This window comes from Sceloporus undulatus, chromosome 5 (genome assembly GCF_019175285.1).
Source record: "Sceloporus undulatus isolate JIND9_A2432 ecotype Alabama chromosome 5, SceUnd_v1.1, whole genome shotgun sequence".
NCBI classification, from domain to species: Eukaryota; Metazoa; Chordata; class Lepidosauria; order Squamata; family Phrynosomatidae; genus Sceloporus; species Sceloporus undulatus.
Window position 1 is genome coordinate 168,875,767 of NC_056526.1, and position 9,828 is coordinate 168,885,594.

The window sequence follows — 9,828 nt, forward strand, 5'->3', positions numbered from 1 at the left end:
TATGAAGTGTACAATAGAAAATGGAGTAGATAGAATACAGGAAAAATATATATTCATAGGGGACATTAACAAATATGTATCTGTTAGCTGAATGTTACATAATGTTACAATCTATAATTGTAATGGATACAATTAACACAATATTAACAACAAAGAAAGGAAGAATGTAAATGAAGAAAGTACACAAACGACAGATGTCTTTAATTTGAAGGAAGGGAAGGGTCTTTAAATGTAAGTTGTTTTTGTTTAATGTGGTTATGGTGGTGTTATTGTTTTGATATTTTGTTGATTTTTTTTCTTTGCGTTATGCTTTGTTTGTATGTTTTTAATCAATAAAAAAATAAAAAATAAAAAATAATAAAATCATATATAAATATAGATCACAATATAGATCATAATATATAGCTCATAATAAGCCATCTATTTTAGTGGGGTAGTTTTCTTAATGCTTTGATGTTATCAGCCCTCCATGGTTTTTAAACAGATCAGCAAAACTGCAAATATTTGAGCCAAAGGTGTCCATCCAGGCCACTCAATTTTTAACAGACTATTGTAAAGAACAGCCTTTAAAGCCCTATATTAAGGCAATTTGTTCAAGCTGTCAAAATGTAATTCAGCAGTTGTTCTCAATATCCAGGGAACACTGCATTAAAAAGAACATGTTTTCAAGTAAATTCATAAATATGAATGCATATGTACATTACAACGGCATTTTTCTCATTTAATTTTGAACAGTTTGCTTTGAACAGGTTTAATATTATAGTATTTTGTAAAGTATATGTCATTTCAAATGTGAAAAAAATGTAAAAAGAAAGAGAAAGTCTGTGTCTGAGAGTACTTTTATTGCCACTGAAATATACTAGAATCATCCACTTTTACACATGCTGTATTCTAACATTTAATAGCACAGCACAGCTGGCTTGCTTGACAGACCCATAATCCCAGATGTCATGGTAACTCCAAAGGTCCTTTATTGAACATATGTTATATTCTGCTTGTTGTACTGTAGCCTTACCCAACTTGGGCTGAGGAAACCTTCACAGTGCACAATTATAGTACCATGATTCCACTTTAACTGTCATAGTAACATCATGTTGCTCCCCGATATTTGTAATTTAAAGAAGAGTACTTAGAATTCTCAACCAGATAGCTCTAGTGCCTCCCAAATTACTAACTCCAGGATTCTGTAGAATGTAGCCATGGCAATTAATGTGGAACCAAAGTGCTACAATTCTGTAGTGTGAAAGGCTTCTAAAACTCCTTTCATTCTCAGTCAGCATACTCTATACATTCACCTGGGAGTAACTCCTGTTGAATTCAGTGGTATCAGGTGGGATGCCAAAGTCATATTGAAGAGTGTGATTCCAAAATGTTTAACCTCCTCATCCTTATTCATTTATCTAACATTTAGATAGTTTTGTGCCTAAAATATACTCAAAATGTACTGTAGAAGAACATAAGAAACATTGAGGTCATGTGCTCAACTTTTTTAAAAATATGAGGGAAAATAGAGTAAACTTAAGGTAGAGGGCAAGTTTTTTACGAGCTCTGTGAAAGGTCTCTGCATATGGCCTCTCATAATTCTCCACCCTATTTCTGGGCTGAAAATTTGGAGCAATTAGCTACATCACCCTGGTGGATTGAAAAGTCCTATCAGGCTTAGCTATGTCTCATCCACACTCATCCACTGTCCTGTTTTGGTGTCAACATGAGTCCAAGTTTGAGCCCCTGAGAGAGAATACAGGCAACAGAACATGGGAGTATCTGAAGGATGCGCCCTGAAGGATGCATGGCTTATCAGCAAGGATGACATAGCAGTGTAATCAGACCAGTCCAAATCAAAAACAGTCAAGCAATAAACAGACCAAAAGACTGATCCAAAAGCGTAGTCCTTAAACAGAGCAAGGTCTGAGATTATCAGGCAGTATGAACCAGGAACACAAGTCAAGAATGCTGTGTCCACCAGACAGAACTGTTGTAACACATTCCGTGAGGGAGGTACCTGAATTTATGGTCTGTTGTCAGCAAGCAGCTGTTCCCTGATTAATGGTTGTTTGGTCCTTAAATATTCTGACCTCGATGGCCATTTCTTTTCTCTCCTTCATTCTGTCACAGTAGGTGCTGTTAGCTCTGTGCTTTGCTGTTCAGAAACTGCCATGCTTGGCACCGTTAACTCTGTCTTTTATTGTTCAGAAACTGCCTTGCTTTCCAGGCTGTACTAGCCTGGCACTCTCGACTCTCTGCTTCATCTTGACAGACTGAGTCCTGGAGGTGAGGCACAGCATATACACACTTGACCTACTTGTTTTCTGGCTGTATGCCCCTTCCCATGGCCATTCTGTGAGTAGGTGAAGACTACAGGTAGCCAGTGAGCTCCATTCCTGCAACCGGTTTCAGAAGGCTAATGTCACCCTCCTGGACCTCTGGAAGGTCCCCCTGGAAGCCCAGGAGGATGCCTTTTGTCTTCCTGCAAGTGACTGCAGAAAAGGAGACAGCTGGCTGCCTGATTGTCCCTCACCCACTCCCTAACCTCTCCTGGACAGGTAAATGGCTCAGATAGGAGTCACAGCAAATGAAGATGCTGAATTCTTCCATCACCCATTATTTTCAATTATGCTTCCATACACTGCTTAACAGGATGCCAGGCACCACTTCACCAAATTTGTCTAGTGAGAAGAAATTCTTCAACAGGTTTTTTGGGGAAAGCAGAGTCACCACTAACACTGGCACAGCTATTTCCTTTTCTTATGGTTTTTTACCTCTTGTCACTGCTGCAGGCAACTATTTTGATATGTCATTTTATGTTTTCCACTCTGCCCCAAAGCTGTGTTGCCTTGATATGGTGACCTGGGGGGAGGGGGGGTCTCTCATTCCATGTATCAATGCTGACCTGACAGCAATTAACAACAACAACAACTATTAGTTCTCCAACATATTCCAATTCCCTTGAATCCACGACCTGAGGTTGCCATCTCATTCTTTCCAATGGTGGAGCTGGCTCTGCCCTAGATGACTCTAACAATGTATAAGGCATTTCATAAGACTATGGAAGAAACAGGTGAGTATCTTTTTTTTAAAAAAAATGACTTTAAGCATTAGAAACATGCTTCATTTCTTATAAAATGGAAGGTGATAGTTGTGATGGAAAATTCAATTCTGTATCAACTATTTAAGTATACTTAACCAAGTAACCTCTCCTGGCCCAAATGTACCAAAGCTGATGGAAACATTATTCACCCATGCTCTGGTTGCTGGCAGAATGGTCACTATACTGCACTGGTTTATTTATTAAGGTTTGGGGGAGGGGGGCAAGAGAGGTTGCATATACTGTCGGCCCTTTGTATTTATGGGCTAGCCATCCGTGGATTGGAGCATCTACAGATGGCCCCACCCCGTTATTGTCAGTGGTGGCACATGCACACAGCCATGCCAGTCCACTCACACACACATCACACATCCATTGACAATAATGGGACTTGAAGTCCCATGCTTTTTTCTATGTGCAGGGGGGGATCTGAAACAGAACCCCTGCAAATACAGAGGGCTGACTACACATAATTAAATAGCTGATGTAGAATACTGGCCATAGTCAATAGTCACTAACTGGTGGGAATGTCATCCTCCTTGCACCCCAGTTAGCAGCTGAATAGATCTACTTCAGCTGACCCATAGCTAGTTCTTAGGGTGTGCTGGGCTGGCATGTACATAGGTTACTACTAAGACTGGAATTGGAAGAGACTAGGACTTGGACTTGCAGCTATGAAGGAAATAGACAAGCTCCTCAAGTGTAAAGATTTATCACTGAATAAGAAAACCCCATGATAGGTTCATCTTACAGTCACCATAAGTCATAAACGTCTTGAAATCACACAACAACAATAACAAACAGAATTGCCCATGCTATTATATTTCCCATTTCTATGTATGTTTGTGAAAGCTGGACAATGAAAGCTGACAGGATGAAAATCAACTCATTTGAAATGTGGTGCTGGAGAAATGTTCTGCAGATACCATGGACTGAGAAAAGGACAAATAGTCCTAGAGCAAAACAAACCTGAATTCTTCCTGGAAGCCATGACTAAATTGAGGCTATCATCCTTTGACCATATCATGAAAAGACATGATTCACTAGAAAAGACGATAATGCTTAGCAAAGTAGAAGTCAGTAGGAAAAGAGGAAGAAACATTCCAGTTGAATAAATTCAATCAAGGAAGGCACAGCCCTGACTCTGCAGGACCTGAGCAGGGTGGTTGATGATAGGGTGACTTGGAGATCTCTCATTCATAGAATCCCCATAGATCAAAATTGACTTGACAGCACTTAATAACAACAAATAGTAAAACTACTGAATGTAGATCAGTTATGGACCAGTAACTCCAGGCTACAAATCCAAATGAACTTGTTCATTTTTCAAATTCATATTAGTTCCAAGTGGATCTTCCAGAATAAGTCCTGACCACATGGCTGAATGAGCTAGATACTTCTTAACAAAGCATATTCTTAGAATTACTAAAAGAGAACAAAACTAGTTGAATTTTGTAGGTGTGTATCTAACTATTTATTTGCTTACTTACAGCAGGTAACACAAATGTCACAGGCTAACTTTAGATGTTATACAATGGAAGCTCATGTCCTTTCCCCTTCTCCCAATTTTGAGACTGAAACCTTACACAGGAAAGTTATCTGCATATTTACTCATTTATTAAATTCATGTACAACCTTCCTAACCCCCAAGTCATACAAATAATATGCCCAAAGACCACTGAATCTATGGGTTAATTGATCTAGTCCAAACAAGGCTGGAACAGATATCAGGGAAACCATAATCAGTCCTGTCTTTTTCTTCAAAGGTTATTCCCTGTTGTTTTTGTTCAGCAAATCAACGATAGATTTTGAAGGTTATTCTCCCTTATATCTTTCATAATTATCAGCTTGTACATGCACTCATTAGAAGCGATTTCTGCAATCACTGACTAGATAAAATGTCATAATAAGATCATCCTTCTGCACACTTGGAAATGAGGTCCCTTGCCACTGTCAAGCTACATCAGGGAGGGTTTGAATAAAGGATGATTAGCTTACTTGCTAATTAGCTTACTTGCTGTTCACCGCTATGATCTTTGGAATAGCGGTATATAAATAAAACAAATTATTATTATTATTATTATGATGTTTGCAACACAACAGAAGAGACACATGCTTCTATCTGGAGTTTTGCAGAAAATATTCTCCAAGAACAACTGAAACTATGGCCTATTCCTATTGTTAGGACCTTAATGCACAGGGACTCCAGGCACGGGATGAGAACGGAACAAAAGGGGATGGGAACAAGTGGGGGATGCATTTTACTGCACACAGAAGTCCCCATTCCATTCTCTTCCATTCCGTTCCCAATCTGCCCCAGAGGAGGCAATTTTTGAGAACTTTTAAAAACAGGAGATGGTTGCTTATAATTTCCTAGGCCACTTCCCCTGCTGGAAAAAATAAAGATGATTTCCATGCTGATAATTTTGATCTTCAGCTAATTAACTATATTTCTTTATTTTAAAAAAAAATCTATGGAGGGCAATATACTTAAATGAATGCACACACACTCAAATACATTAGTGTTTGGTTATAACTTCCATGGAGTTATTTATACATCAAAATAAATAATTTTGCTCCTTGGTTGTTGTTGTTTTTCAGTTTGAGTGTATCTTCATTCTACCATTTTATGGTGCGAATAGCCATGCAATACTTTGTTCTAATTAGGCAAAATATTGTTTAATAAAAACAGTAATAACTATTATAACATTTGCAACAGGCCAGCATATTTAACCTTTGCTTTAAAATACCAGCCTCTTGCAAGTGAACTCATTAAGAAATAATGTCTAAAAGCCTGAAACAGGAAAAAAAAATCTAGGAAGGATATAGTGTAATTTGTCTGTCAATAAAGACCTCATTAGATGTCCCTCATCTTCAGCTGCATTCCTTGCCTCAGCAAGGTCAGATCTCTCCTGACCTTGTCTTCCTTCCTCTTCCTTGATTAGTTTTTAGACATTTTTCTGTGTATGAAATGTGGGCATATTCACAAGGTGTTTATATGCTATGGCAGGCAGAGCTTGGACAATCCATGTTCATATACCAACTGAGACATGAAATGCATTGGCTAACCTTGAGCCAATCATGCTCTCTCATCCTGGTTTACTTCACAGATTGCTGCAATTACAACAAAGTTGTGGGGAGAAGTGAGCCCAAAGAACATATTAACTGGCACTATGTCTCAACAGAATTCTCAGTGCAGAAGCAAGACAGATGATAAAGAGCTGTTCAACAGTGGAACACACTCCCTTGGAGTGTGGTGAAGTATCCTTCTCTGGATGTTTTTAAACAGAAACTGGATAGCCATCTGTTGACTGTGTATTCATGCATGGCAGGGGGTTGGACATGAGGACCCTTGAGGTCTCTTCAAACTCATATTCTACATTTTCCTGTCACAGAATCATCTACCATATATGAGTCTACAAGTCAAAATCCTGGGTTCAAATTTACTGCTGCCCTGACAAGGAGAGAGAATGTGTATATGTAAATATGTCCTTGTTTCAGCAGTGGGGAGCTCTGAGTGAGATGCCACCTAGGCAGGGAGAGAGCTTATTTACATGTGTGTAGTGATTGGCTCTTCACCAGTGCCCTTGCTTTGTCCTTTGCTGCCTTTGTTACATGCCCCTAAATTGTAACCTTGACTTATCCATGGGTCATATCAGAATCCATAATTATGGCCCCCAAACCTTTCCTCAATGTATATACAGTATTAGGTTGACACTTATACATGAATATATATGGTGCAACCTTTATTTATATGGTGAATGTCAGATTCATCTTGGTTATTTTTTTTCTATATCTTAAAACACTAGCACAGTGGTCCCCAAACTGTACTCTTTAAGGGATTTAGCTCCCAGAATCCCAAACCAACATGGCTGAGGCTTCTGGGAGCTGAAGTCCAAATTCTCTTAAAGGGCACAGTTTGGGGACCACTGAGACTAGTACAAAGCATCAGTTACCTTGCTGAGAACTGTCATGTCCTGAACGTCAATATAAATTCAAATCCTGAATTTTAAACCTGAATATAAATTCAGAATAATACCATTTGGCACCCTTGTCAACATTAAGAATGTGGCAGGCCTTTTATGCAATATATTTGAATAGTGTTCTTTTTGTTTTCTTTTAAAAGGCTCAGAGTTTCCAATTGCCTGAAGACTATGCTCAGCTGTCTGGCTGCAATCAAACTGTCTTCAATGCTAAACCCTCCTAAATATAACTTCTCAGGGTCTCAGGTGTAGTAGGCTGAGCAGCTTATCTCTTCAGAAAATGTCCATCTGAACCATATAAATGGACAAATAGGATTTACTTTCCAAATATCAAAAAAAATATTCGTGAAATGTTCTGAGCCTTGTGAAAATGAAAAGTATATAAATGAAATGACAAACATTGCAGTAGCAACCTCTACCCTCGTCACTTGGATGCTGGACTATTGAAATAGAGTCAGTATATGATTGTCCTTGGATACAAAATAATGAACACTCTAGAGTAATTTGAAAAACTTTATCTCCAGGGAGCTGGATCTTCTTGCATTCCACTTTCAGAGTGATTTCACTGATTGTATAAATATAGTTTATAGGCACTGAAAGAGGATGGGGTTAGAATGATACATTCTTTTGAACATGCAGCCCACCCAATGAATGTTTACCGTAAAATAATACTACTGAATTCAGCAGAGTTTATTCTCAAGCAAATGGGCTCAGGATTGCCCCTTTATAAGACATTCCATTGTACAATGGGTCCTTGGTATCCACTGGGGTTTGGTTCCAGGACCCTCTGTGGATATGAAAACCCATAGATGTTCAAGTCCCATTAAATATAATGTAAGTAAAACAGTGTCCCTTATATAAAATGGCAAAATCAAGGTTTGATTTTTGGAATTTATAGATTTTTTAAAATATATTTTCAAAGCATGGATAAAGAATCCATGGATACAGAGGGCTGACTGTAGATGTTCAGAAGTAACTTCTATTGATTTCACAGAGTACTTAGTCTGACATGTGTGAGTACAGGATTCCAGCCTTGATGTAATTTCTATAGGAGGCCTGGACACTGGCCTGCCTGCCTGCCAGCTTGCTGCAAAACACAGATTATGGTTCTGTAGCCAGGGGTATCTTGTACCACAGCCTCTCAATTTGATCAGCTTTTTAATTCCTTAACTTTTTTATTGCATTTGAACAGTGCAAGACACTTTGTTGCCTAAGGTAAAGAACAAGATGCCTCTCGTTTCACTTATAGAATGGCAGCTCAGTCTTATTTCTACCTGAGTGATGGAACATCATCATCCACCACAGTTGAAAGTAGCAGGCCTGATGAAGGGCATCAGGGAATGTGACCTGGAATACACTGTTCTGTCTTCTGAGAGGCCAGTTGTATGCTGTAGATGCCCATTACATCAGCCAGGCTGAAGCTGCTTCAGTCCACATAACTGGAGTGGTCTGGTCCCAGTTATTCAGACACACTCTTTGTTCAATGGGCACTGCTGCTGCTAATTTTCCAAAGGAGAAGATTATATCATACAAAACAACACATTTCAAGCTATCTGGTGTTGGGAACTGGCAATTTATTTTCAATGTGCCAGATACCAGCAATGTGCTTTTGCCCGTTGGCTTCAACTGTTTCTTTCTTTCCTGGAAACTCACCAGGGAGCAGCAGCTGGTGGTTCATGGATCAGTTGAAGGATCATAATTTTGAGTAGCAGTGATATAAAAGATAGTATTACAAATTGTATAATACTGTATTATCAAATCTTATTATATTTTGTGTTATATACAATAATGTACAGTGAGCCCTCGATATCCATGGATTTCTCATCCATGGATTCAAGCATCCACGACTTGAAAATATTTGCTAAAAATGCATAAATTCTGAAAATCAAACCAGGATTTTGCAATTTTCTATAAGGGTCACCATTTTACTATCCATTGTATTTAATGGGATGCAAGTATCCACGGATTTTAGTATCCACAGGAGGTCCTGGAACCAAATCGCAGAAGTGGTTTTCAAACTTTGGTCCTCCAGATGTTTTGACTTCAGCACTCAGAATTCCTGATTATTGGTCAAGCTGGCAGTGGCTTCTGGGAGTTGAAGTCCAAAACACCTGGAGGACCAAAGTTTGGGAATCACTGAACTAATAAAAGACAGTATTACAGTTGACAATAATAACAGTGTTAGTACAATGATGGTAAAGGCCTCAATTTAACATTCCCTCAGATAGCATCAATACCTGCATGCAGATCTATACTACACTGAGCCATACACACACACCAAACTTACTGTGAAACCCCTGAAGCCATGCCGCATGGCCAAGCTGTGATTTGCGCCAAACAGGTAGGATCAAAGAAGTGTCTGTCTACATTCCGGTATCCAGAAAAACAATGATTACAGAAGTGCTAAGACCCCCTGGCAGATCTCAGCACTGATATCATCATGGTGCATTAGACTATGGGGACATAGCCAGACACTTCTGTGATCCTGCCTGCTTGCTGTGAAACACAGAATGGCTGGAATGATTTTTATCTGCATAGTGTCAGGAAAGCTGTTCACAACAGGCTGTCAAATGATCAGGATTCTCCTCTCATGGACCAGTGTGTAAAAGATCCCTGACCACTTGGAAATAGCTCCACCAGCCAGCAGTGTGCAACTCCATGTACCCATTCCCTATATTACAGTATGGCCCAGCTTCTTTGTTTAAAAGTCATTTGATATCAGAAATTGTAGCACAGATATCATTTCATCAAAAATGACAC